This window comes from Thamnophis elegans, chromosome 3 (genome assembly GCF_009769535.1).
Source record: "Thamnophis elegans isolate rThaEle1 chromosome 3, rThaEle1.pri, whole genome shotgun sequence".
In the NCBI taxonomy this organism is placed as follows: domain Eukaryota; kingdom Metazoa; phylum Chordata; class Lepidosauria; order Squamata; family Colubridae; genus Thamnophis; species Thamnophis elegans.
In genome coordinates this window covers 78,769,557-78,782,000 of record NC_045543.1, presented here as the reverse complement: position 1 = coordinate 78,782,000, position 12,444 = coordinate 78,769,557, and positions in this window count along the sequence as shown.

The following is a 12,444-nucleotide window of genomic DNA, read 5'->3' as shown; positions in this document are numbered from 1 at the left end:
CTGGAAGCAGCAGACTCCACCGCCCTGCCGTGAACTGAGATAAGTGTGGTGCGGTCGTAACCGACAGTCCCAGGAGTAGACTCTCTGTGCCGGCCTGACTGGAGAGAGGCGCGCACTGTTCCCGCGCTCCTCTCCTGCGGGTCCTCCCTCGCCGCGCTGATGACGTGTGTGCGCACGGCACGCACGCCTTACCAGCAGCCCCTGCGCTCAGAAAGGGGCGGCGGCGATACAGTAAGTGAGTGTGGGTGGGGGAGATCACACGTACCGCCCCCCCCGTTCCTCCAGCACAGATTCTTTCATCCTCGGTGGCCGTGCAGGAGCCGAGGATGAATCGCATGAAATCCTGTGTGTGTCACCCCAAATGGCTACGCGTGTCAGCACTGACACGTGTGTCATAGGTTCGCCATCACTGACCTAACAGTTTCCTCACCTTTTTTCTATGAGGAAAAAAAAGTTTGGGTAGATATGTATGCATGCAAACATGTTTTTCCCAACTTTGTTGAGAGGATTTTGCAAAGTGTTGAAGAGTTGCTTTAATTCAACAGAGCTATTTCTATCAAATTGCCCTTTGCAGCAGAATCACCAAATGAAGCCAAAATCACTTGAAGAAAATCACATTAGATGGCTGTGAAGTATTTTTAATATTGCAGATATCTGATGCTTTTTCAGCTGCTTCCATAGTTGCTGCAGACAACATACATGGCTCAACTTCACTTCCACATATAGTAAATATAGAGCCATAACAAGCTCAGTAACCTTGGACTGCTACTCATGAATAACCATTTCGATAACCTCTCTAGCCACTGGAACATTTTCAGGAGGCAAAGCTAATGCTGCTTTAGGCTTTGTTCATGTTTGCCTCTCTCATTCTAATGGAATGTGCTATGATGATCCTAACAATCCAGTTTGAATTTCAACTCAGTGCTCAACGCTCAGAATGTGGATTCAACAAAGGGCAGCCAATCTTGTTCCTTTGATCAAACCCTTCTTTTAAATTCTACGTGACAAGGGCAGCTTAAAATCTCCTGATTATCAGGAAACGGATGCCAGGCTAAACACAAAAATGTATTTTTAACAAAAAAGCAAAAGAGGAGCCTGCAAGATTATGAAAGCCACTTGTATTACCTCTATGGCACTGCATCTGACTATGCCTGCGTGTTCCTGCTGAGTTTGCTGAATTAACCAAAAATATTGCTAACAAGCCACATGGCTTTAACACAATGGAATTGATGGTTGGAAATATATTGTGCCTTGCCTTCTCTGGCACACTATCACAGCCAATGGTGTGCGGGGTTTGCCCATCACACAAACCAACAGACACCCAATAAAACCCATTGATCAGAAGCAACAAAGTTACACTACTTCACAAGTGCACTTTGGTGGTCATTTTTCAGCATAAATGCCAAGCCTGCCCTCACAAAATGGTAAGAGCAAAACTGAAAGCTTATTTTTTATCAATTGTTTTGGATAAATTCTGTTGACACTGGAGCATGGCAGTTTCTGCATTTTCAGCACAATTTCTTTGTAGTTTGCTGGGCAATTTGGAAGCTGTGATGCTTTCTTTGCTTTGTTCCTGCTACCTTTATCTTCAAAGAGGAGCAGAGAGGATTTGTTTTAAAAAAAAAGTAAAGTGAAAACTTTGAAGTCTTCAGCTTGAATTTTGCTGGGCTAAATGCCTCTAAAGATCTCCTATCCCTACTATTTTCATGTCCCCCTTCCCACCCCCCCAATATAACCTATTCATAGTTGTACCTCCAATTAATTTATTTTTGTATATGTATCTGTATATGCGCATTTCTGTATATTTTGTAAGCTGCCCAGAGTGGATTTTGGTGAGATGGACAACAAATTAATAAATAAATATGTTTTACACTTACATTTACATTTTTCAGGGTAAACAATGTTCTGCTTAGTGCATAAAAAAAGGTCGGAAGTCAATAACCCAAAGAAATGCAGCGGCTAAGGATACATAAGTAAAACTAATTTCCATCAACCCCATTCAATTTACCTCTGCATCCCTTTTGACTACTGCAAACTTCCTTGCTTCCAACACATCCATTTAACACTTCATAAGCTGCCTTCTACTTTTGGAACTTCTCCAAGTTTTCCTCCGGAAGTTATTTGACTTTCACACTTGCTTCTTTTGCTTCTTTCCTTTTCTTTTTCTCCCACTTTAACCCAGGATGCAGCCTTCTCATTAACTCAGCCCTCAAAAAAAAAAGTCTCTCATTTCCAGCACCCACCTATCCTTCGCTAATTCTATTTCTTTCTTCTTTCAACTTAAATCAGTCATGCTTGTTATTGATTCATCCTTTACTATGCATGAATAAATCACATATTCAAAACAAACACAACCTTTTCTAAGCAAATATTCAATTGCTCATTTTCTCAAACAGCCCAATTATTTGGTTTGGTTTGGTTTGGTTTTATTGGTCTTATATGCCGCCCTTCTCCCAAAGGACTCAGGGTAGCATACAACATAAAAACACATATGGCAAAGGTTAAAAAAGATTAAGTAGGAAATCCAATATCTTTCAATTGACAATTTACATCAAATTTAGGATTAAATTAAAAATTGACAATTTAAAATTCAATTATTTATTTTATTATTTATTTATGTATTTATGTAATTATTTGATAATCTCTTGCCTTGATCAAGTTAATCATTCAAAGTACTTAAAAAAATTATTTTCCCTGGATAGCATTCATTCAGAATTGTACTTTTTTTTTCCCGTCGTGGATTTGCAGATGAGGGATGGTGAACTAAACACATCTCCCAAGAAATGAAAAGAGAGTCGAGGTGGTGCAGTAGTTAGGGTGCAGTACTGCAGGCCACTTCAGTTGACTGTTATCTGCACTTCAGCGGTTCTAATCTCACCGGCTCAAGGTTGACTCAGCCTTCCATCCTTCCGAGATGGGTGAAATGAGGACCCAGATTGTGGGGGCGATATGCTGACTCTGTAAACCGCTTAGAGAGGGCTGAAAGCCCTATGAAGCGGTATATAAGTCTAACTGCTATTGCTATTGCTAAAATTATGATAGTAGTAAAGACCAATAAACCAATGAGTAGACTGGTTCTCTGAAACTTCTCTGGAGTTTACATCTGCAGTATTACTGTACATCTGTAGAATAACAGTTTCCTGCAGGTCTGAGAGGAAGGAATCAACTATCTGGCTCACAACCACAGTGGAGCTTTTTAAAAGATACTGAATTTGCTAACCTCACTTTCTAATCACTTTTGGAAATTGCTTGTTTAACTATACTAAGACTATTAGAGATCTTCAGAGAACAAAAAGTTTGAAAAGCTACCTGGCAATTATACCTTCTTTCCTGAACAAAAGAAAAATCAACCACAAGTTCAAGAACTTAAGGAATTCAGACTAACTAGTGGTTAAGATAAAAGTTTAAGGTTCCCCTCGCACATATATGCTAGTGTTTCCTGACTCTAGGGGGTGATGTTCATCTCCATTTAAAAGCTGAAGAGCCAGGGCTGTCCGAAGACATCTCCGTGGTCATGTGCCCAGCATGACTAAACACTGAAGGCTCATAGAATGCAATTACCTTCCCACCAAAGGTAATTCCTATTTTTTCTACTTGCATTTTTACATGCTTTCAAACTGCTAGGTAGGCAGAAGCTGGGACAAGTAACAGGAGCTCACTCAGTTACATGGCGCTAGGGATTCAAACTGCTGAACTGCTGACCTTTCTGATCAACAAGTTCAGCATCTGAGCCACCATGGTTAAGGTACCAGGCCAAAAATTGGACGACTAAGAGTTCTAGTCTCACATTGGGCAGAAAACTAAATGGGTGACTTGGACCAGTTACTGTCTCTAGCCCTAAGGTAGGGAAAATGGCATACCATTTCCAAAAAACTTTGGCAAGAAAACTGCAGAGACTTGTGTGGGCAGTCTCCAGGAGTCAACACTGACTCAAGGTCACACATATACACACAATAATTATAATATAACAACCAGTTGTATCTTATATGACCACTAACACATGCCAATGTCATTAATTTGTGTTGAAACAGAAGTCTGAGGCTTACATATCATAGTTTTCCTAAAAGTCAAATAATGAAATGTGATTAACATTTGAACCAGTTACTACCACATTCTCCTAATTTCCTATCCAAAATTCTGAAAACAAAAGCTGATAAATGTCATACATAATAGTTTCCGGATGTGAAGTCCCTATATTGTAGCAATAGGAATAGCAATAGCAGTTAGACTTATATACCGCTTCATAGGGCTTTCAGCCCTCTCTAAGCGTTTACAGAGTCAGCATATGGCCCCCACGGTCTGGGTCCTCATTTTACCCACCTCGGAAGGATGGAAGGCTGAGTCAACCTTGAGCCGGTGGGATTTGAACCGCCGAACTGCAGCTAGCAGTCAGCTGAAGTGGCTGCAATACTGCACTCTACCCACTGCGCCACCTCGGCTCTTGCCAATTGTAAGAAATTGTCATCTGAGACATTTATATTTATAGTAGATTATTCATACATTTTATAAATCATAAGAAGCATCTATTGTACTTCATTGCCATCAATTTCACAATAGCAAGAAAGTTTATATTCCCCTTCCTGAATAAACAAAGGACAACTTGACAAGTAATGTTAATAAATCAAAATTCTTTTGGTTCTTTGTTCATGGGCAAGCATAGGCATGAAACAAAAATAAATGTTTTGAGTTTGCTCACTGGAGAATAAATAACTTTAAATTAGGTGTGTGCCGAGAAAAAGGAAGAGACATTCCAGACAGGCAAATACCAATGAACTAGAATTTGGGGCTACTTGCTAGAAGTGACCTTTTCTGAACCCCAAAGTCTTGAAATAAGGCTGCATGCATGTTGCAATCAAGGTCGTAAGAAAGCATGAGGAATATTTCATTAGAAATTGAATTTAGCTTTTTGATAATTATTTTTTCTTAAAGCAGATTTGTAGGCTATGTGGCCAGGGCTAGCTAGCAGAGGCATTTACTGCCATTTATCCGGTTTTTGCGATCCTAGTTGTGCTCAATAGCAACTTTACTACCACACTATTAGTTAACCATAGTTTTATATGGGTAGTTAGTTAACCAAACTAACATAGATTTTTTTTCTAACTGAGGTCTCCCTCCAATGAAAAGGAAAGAATGCTGCTCTTAAGGTTTAATATATTTAGCTTCAGAGGGCATGCTGTAATTAATTCAGGAATGCCATAATTTAGAACTGTTACCATGACCCAAGAGCTTAAAAATAAAAAGGAAGTTTAAAAATAGGAAGTAAAAGGGAGAAAAATTACTTTGGGGGCTCTGGGAGAAGCTTTTATGGATGGTATAATTGTTTCATTTTAGTCACAAAAGGGGGGGGGCTCCACTACGAGCCACACAGGCCTTTCCTCCAGGTTTTGATAAAAGAGGACTGTCCACCTCAGTGACGTGCAGTGAGGTTTATGGCTGGTGAGGCACTGACACAGGGTTTCAAATTTTTTTAGACTTGTGGACTTCAACTCCCAGAATTCCACAGCCAGGCACGCTCAGTTCCGATTTAAAGTGACAGCATTTGTTTTTATCCTTTGCAAAAAAGTTTCCTTCATTCTTTTTTTCTCCCTCCCCCTCCTTACTGCCTCTCTTCCTCCCTCCCCCCTCTCTCAAACAGACACACGCACACAGAGAAGTTGGATCCCTTTCTCACTCATTCACTCTCAAACAAACACAAACACAGAAGTTGGATTGGATATATTTTCCAATGGCTTGAAAGCAGCTCCTCTGCCATACCCTCCCCCATTCCCCTGCTGCCTTCCAATCCGAGCCTTTGATTGCAGGTGGAGCCATGTTGCCTTTTCAAACTTGTAATCAGTGAAGCTGGGCTTATATACTTTTATCCAGCTGTGTGGTGTGTGTGTGTGTGTGTGTGTGTGTGTGTGTTTGAAAAGGCAATGTGGCTCTGCATGTAATCAAACTTTTTGAATTCCTCCCCCCTCCCCACACACGGACCTTTTCCAACTGTTTCAGAGAGGATTTCAACTCTGCTCTTGCCTGCCATCATGAAAAGAAAAAAAATGTAAAAGGAAAAAGGCAAGAGCTCTGAGGTCAGACTGAGCTAGCTGCTCCCAGAGCCTCTAAAATGCCTCTAAAAACGTCCTTTACAGGCGAGAGAACCACGTGCCTCATCTACATAAGGAATTTTTTGGCTTTTAACCCTTGCTTAGCTCTGCTCGAGTGATCATAAAGTCAGACTAAATTAGGCACCTCGTTCTTCTGCCGCCCCCTGTAGAGGGCACTTTTTTAGAGGCTTTTTTACATAGTTAGGCACTAAGCAGAGTCATCCACTGTGACTCTGGCAGCAACTACCTCAGCCTTTTTCCTTTTACATTTTTTTTCTTTTCATGATGATAGTGGTGAGGCTCTGCCTCCCCTGCTTCCCCTGACTGCACATCCCTGGTCCACCTACATACATCCATAACTACATAAACTGTACATGCATACATTCTTCCCTCCAGTCATGTCCAATTCTCTCTGGAGAAATCACTGCAATTTTCTTGGCAAGGTTTTCCAGAAGTGGTTGACCGTTACCTTCTTCCTAGGGCTGAGAGAGCGTAACTGGCCCAAGCTACTTTCGTGCCCAAAGGGACATGAAAACTCACAGTCTCCCAGTTTCTAGCCTGATGACCTTAACCACTATAGCAAATTGGCTTTTCTATTTATTTATTCATTCCGAAGGAAGGAAGGAAGGAAGGAAGGAAGGAAGGAAGGAAGGAAGGAAGGAAGGAAGGAATTGTGCATCACAAAAAAGTGACTCTGGGCAGTGTGCATAATTTTTTAAAAGTCCAGATGCATAAAAAATATTACATACAATTAAATTAAAATGGTAAAAAGCAAAATGGCAAAAAAACACGGAGGAGAGTACATTCCAAAGAATTATTATATAACCACTTAGTAGGCTCTACTGTGTCATGGGATTCCCAACCATGTTTTGAGGCCTTTCCAGAAAGCTAACGGGGTTGGTGTCAGCCTTATTTTGGCAGGAAAGATGTTCCACTGGGCGGGAACCATGTCAAAAAAGGTTGTCCCTCCTAGGTCCTAGTTGACAAGTTATCCTGGCTGGCAGGACTTGCAACATACCTCTGCAGCCAGAGCTTGTGGGATACCGTAAATAGATATAAGTAGGGAGAGGCAGTCCCACAAATAACCTTCTCTCCTGCCATCTGGGGTTTTGAAAATTGGGATTACACTGCATTCGATTACATAAATACATGCAATTGGATGGACAGCATTTATTCCAGGTTCTTTAATCTTTGTTAATCCAAAGTAAAACGTTGATAAATCCACTAGATCTGGGAAGCCAATAAATTTAAATAAAAATTAAACAATAAAGCTTTAATTTCAGCCCAGAATATTTCAGAGGAAGAAACTAGGTGTGATGCTGAGACAGCAAGGTAAACTATAGTAAACTATAACCTTAGTTTCATGTGTGAATTGTCATTGTGGTTTGTAAACCGTAGTTTACAGCTTAATGCAATGTGTGATTCTAATATATTCAACCAGACATAGCTAAAAGAACACATCATGCTTAAGTATGATGTGTGAACCAGGCTGTAGTTCAACCCTCTTGTTCCAATTCTATTTTGTAGCTAGTGATTAGTATTCCTGATTTACATCAGTGTTTTAATATGGAGACAAGGTAGAAAACAAGGCATGAGAAAAAAAGTTACAAGTCTTAACAGCAGCGCAACAGCCCAATGTATTGGCAAGACCATCCAAATCACGGCTGTCAAACTCATGGCCCATGGGCCACATGCATCATGCGTTGGCCATGCCCACGCCCGGTTTAGCAAAGGGAGGGGAAGTTCCAATATGTCATGTGACGATGCGCATTTAATACCCGTGCCATAAATGTTTACTTACCCACAATACTAAGAACACATCTTATTATTTAGCAAGAGCTGGATGAAGTGTTGTTCTTCATTCCAGGTCTCATGAAACTTCAAGAGACTTAATCTTTTACGTTAATTATTTTTCAATGTATACCCTGATTTTCCACCCAAGTGAGTTGGGTTGGGCAGGGTGGAACTGTTTGGGAATTTGATACTTGGTAGATCATTCCCATCCTTTTTTTATAAGAAAGCTCTTTAATCAGTGGAACAGGTTGATCAATCCATTAACCAGTGGAACAGCTTGCCTCCAGAAGTTGTGAATGCCCCAACACTGGAAGTCTTTAAGAAGATGCTGAATAGTCATTTGTCTGAAACGGTATAGGGTTTCCTGCCTAGGCAGGGTGATGGACTAGAAGACCTCCAAGGTCCCTTCCAACTCTGCTATTGTATTGTACTGTATTTAGGAGGCCCAACTGATCTCCTTTTCTATTCCTTGTTCAAGAAAGTATAGAAATTTATTTTCTGTCTTGGATCCCAGATCCACAATCATGTAACTTTTAAATGATCTTTTTACAGAAGAGAGAGGTACCCCAATTTCTACTGCAGCAATGGATTTCTTGTTGCCATATCAAAAAGCCAGTGATCCCCTTCTCAATGAATCCTACTTCTGGAAATGCTCCTTTGCATTGTGAAATTTCTAAAAAAAATATGTCTTTGATGAGCAGACACCCTAATCATTAGTTGGTTTGCCCAAAATCCTAAACCCTAAAATTTTATCTGGGATAAAAATTAATGCAATGTAGCACTTCACTTGAAAGATGTAAGAATTATTTATTCCAACAAGGTCTAAACATCCTGTTTCATAATTACAGACCATAGTGTTCAAGAGAGACTTACACTTGTACAATGCCTATAATTGTACCAAATCAGGTGGCCTCTGCTTCTAGATTTTATCTGAGCCAATTACTAATTTAAGCAAACCTAACATGTTTCTTCTTTGCCCAAAGTTATCTGTAAATATTAGAGGTTTCTTAAGCATAGTCTACAAGAGTTTTGTTTATGGCCAGAAATACATTCATTGCAATTGAATGAAAAAGGAAATATTGGCTTTACTTGTTCTACAATAAGAGATGTCATACAATACAGCAGAGGATCTAGAGAAAGGGTGGTGTCTTTGGTGAAAGAGTTTAAATACAGGTTGGATGATAATCTGTCAAGAATATTGTAATAGTAGATTCCTGCAATGGGCAAAGAAATCTAGATGATCTTTAATATCCGGTCCAAACCTTGCATACTGACAAGTAGGTGCTCCTCAAGTAGGTGACCACTAATTTTTTTAAATATGTGTCTTGACTATAGTGGAAACCATCAGGGCCTCTTTAAGGGTCAGTCATCCCATTTCCAGCATGCCTCTAGTACTCTTCCCTTAAGGTGACCAGACGTCCCGCTTTTGGCGGGACACACCCGCTTTCCAATGCATTTTCCCGTGTCCCGCCCGCCTTTTTAAAAGGCACACTTTTTTTGGCGCTCGCAGCTCCCGCCCATCAGCTGCTAGTTTGCTGGGCTGGCTCATCGTTCTGTTCTCTATCCTACCAGATGAGCCAGCCCAGCAAGCTAGCAGCTGATGGGCGGGAGCTGCGAGCGCCAAAAAAAGCGTGCTTTTAGCCTTTTACCTACTACCTACAAATTTAAGCCAGCCCAGCCTGCCGCTCACTGATTGGATTGGCCTGGACTCCAGCCAATCAGTGAGCTGGCTGGGATGGGAAATTTTCAGCACGCTTGCGCGAGTTTCCATTTCCTTTCGACAAAAGACGAAAGAGGTTGCAGCTGCGCTGACTGGTGAGTAATCTAATTCTAATCGAATTTTCCGCTCGCCGCGGCAGGAGGAGAGGGTGGGGGCAGCTGCAGCCGCCCACGGCAGAGAAGTTCCACGCGGTTCAGGGGCTCCCGCCGCCCGGCAGAAGCCCCTGAACCGCGTGCGGGCGGCTGCCCCCTCCTCCTCCCTGTCCTCCTGCGGCCGCGAGGAGTAGTCCGTTCGTGCAGAAATTGCCCGCCCCGGGTGAGTGAATTGGGATCGCCTGCGGCCTTGAGGAGTCCTCGCGGCCGCAGGCGATCCCAATTGAATTCACTCTGTGCGGGCGGCTCGGCTGCCCCCTCCTCCTCCCTCTCCTCCTGCGGCCGCGAGGAGTAGTCCGTTCGTGCAGAAATTGCCCGCCCCGGCTGAGTGAATTGGGATCGCCTGCGGCCGCGAGGAATCAATTTGTGTAGGGGTCCTCGCGGCCGCAGGCGATCCCAATTGAATTCACTCAGCCGGGGCGGGCAATTTCTGCACGAACGGACTATTCCTCGTGGCTGCAGGCGATCCCAATTCACTCAGCCGGGGCGGGCAATTCGTGCAGAAATTGCCCGCCCTGGCTGAGTGAATTGGGATCGCCTGCGGCCGCGAGGAATACTCCATTTGTGCAGGAGTCCTCGCGGCCGCAGGCGATCCCAATTGAATTCATTCTGTGCGGGCGGCTCGGCTGCCCCCTCCTCCTCCCTCTCCTCCTGCGGCCGCGAGGAGTAGTCCGTTCGTGCAGAAATTGCCCGCCCCGGCTGAGTGAATTGGGATCGCCTGCGGCCGCGAGGACTCCATTTGTGTAGGGGTCCTCGCGGCCGCAGGCGATCCCAATTGAATTCACTCTGTGCGGGCGGCAGGCGCTGCGCCCACGAGGAGCTGCCTCTTCGTGAATGGGATCGCCGCCTCCGAGAGCATGGGCGCAGCGGCTGCCGCCCGCACAGAACGTCGTGCGGGGGTCCCGCCGCCCGGAAAGTTATGGAAAGTTATCTGCGGGCGGCGTCCGTTCGTGATTGGGATCGATCGCCGGGGCAGCCTCTCGCTTCCGGAACTTCCTCTCTCACTTCCGGGGGTCCCGCCGCCCGGCAGAAGCCCTTGAACCGCCGCGGAATCCGTTCGTGAATCAAAATGGATCCGCGCGGCAGGAGGAGAGGTTGGGGCGCTGCCAGCCGCCTGCAGACAATTTCCTCTCGCTTTCGGGGGTCCCGCCGCCTGGCAAAAGCCCCTGAATCGCGTGGAAGTTATCTGCTGGCGGCGTCCGTTCGTGATTGGGATCCATCGCCGCCTCCGAGAGGGTATACAGAACACTATTTACCTAAATGTGCATATATATACAGTTTAGTATTTTAGCATTTATTTTTGAAAAAAATCAAACTCCTAAATCATGGTGTATAGCTTATTGCTCCTATCTTGGACATATTTTTTCTGATCAAACATTTGTGTTTACTGGGGTGGTGCATAAAGCTGAAAAGAGTTATTGTTTGTAATTTTTCTACATTATTTTGCTGTTAAAGAAGAGTTTTCTTCTTGGGGATAGATATTGATGGAGATTTCTTGTGCCATTAGGAATTGTTGCAAAGAAAAGATAAAGAATCTTATGGTGTGATATTGGTGAATTTTTTAAAAAAATAGTCTGTGTTGTCTTTCTGTCCCAAATAGTTAAATATAATTTCATTATGAACATCTGCAGGGTTTATGGGATTCCCATAATATGGGAGAGTCATGCCTTTGTAGGTCATATTTGCCCATTTGTGGTTTTCTGTCTCATCTGTGAAATTCACAACCTTTTATTTGTTATGTTCTGAATTTTTCTCTTTTTAGAAAGTGATAAGAAATCTACCTGCAATTTAATCTTGACCAGGCATCCTGACTTTTAAGAAGTCACTGACATGCCAGTTTTAAAATTGTTTTTTTTCTTGATAGTTAAGGTCAAAAATTTAAACTTGCTGTCACAACTTTGAGCAGGGTGTGAGATTGTTGATGTCCATTTTACTGTCTTTCAATAACTGTATAATGTTCCAATCAAGCCTCAAATTAAGATGTTACCAACTAGTATGTGAACTACTGGAAAGATTGTGTGCCTATAGAGTTAAGAGTAAGAGTTTCATTTCATGCATCAGAAGGCTGTATAGTGTAGAGAGAAAAATATGTTCAAAACATTACAGTTGTATGTGTTAGCCGCCTGAATCTATATTACTGTCTTTGTTTTAAAAATTTTCTCTCAGGATCCCAAAATGGTATTTGTTTGTATGGGTTATATTTATCAATATGTATTGCATTAAATATTGAAATCTAAGTATTCACTGCTACTGTGGATTCTCACAATTGTTTGATGGGATTTCAACATAGGCTGGCAAATTTGAATTTTGAGTATCCTTGATTGGGTCTGACCCTCTGGACTCCAAGGAGAGATTTTAAGAAACACTGATTTCTTTTGCCAGGTAATATGTAATAGGTTGCCACTGCAAGTGTATTTGAAAAAGATAGCTTACTCTATGGTGTTGTTTTTTTTATTTTTATACTGGAATTCTTCATGAAAAAATCCAAAAGGATTTACAAAAGAATAATAAAATATCTCTTCAAGAAAACAATAAAACTAACAGTGTCAGTGAAGATAATATAGAAAAGCAAGGCATAATTCATTTTTAAAAAGCAGTCTAAGAGGGAGGTTGTCCTGAAGCACATGTTACTCTAGAATTGCCTTGGGTGAACAGGCTTGATTTCAGCTGTTCAAACAAACCAATGTGTAGAAAA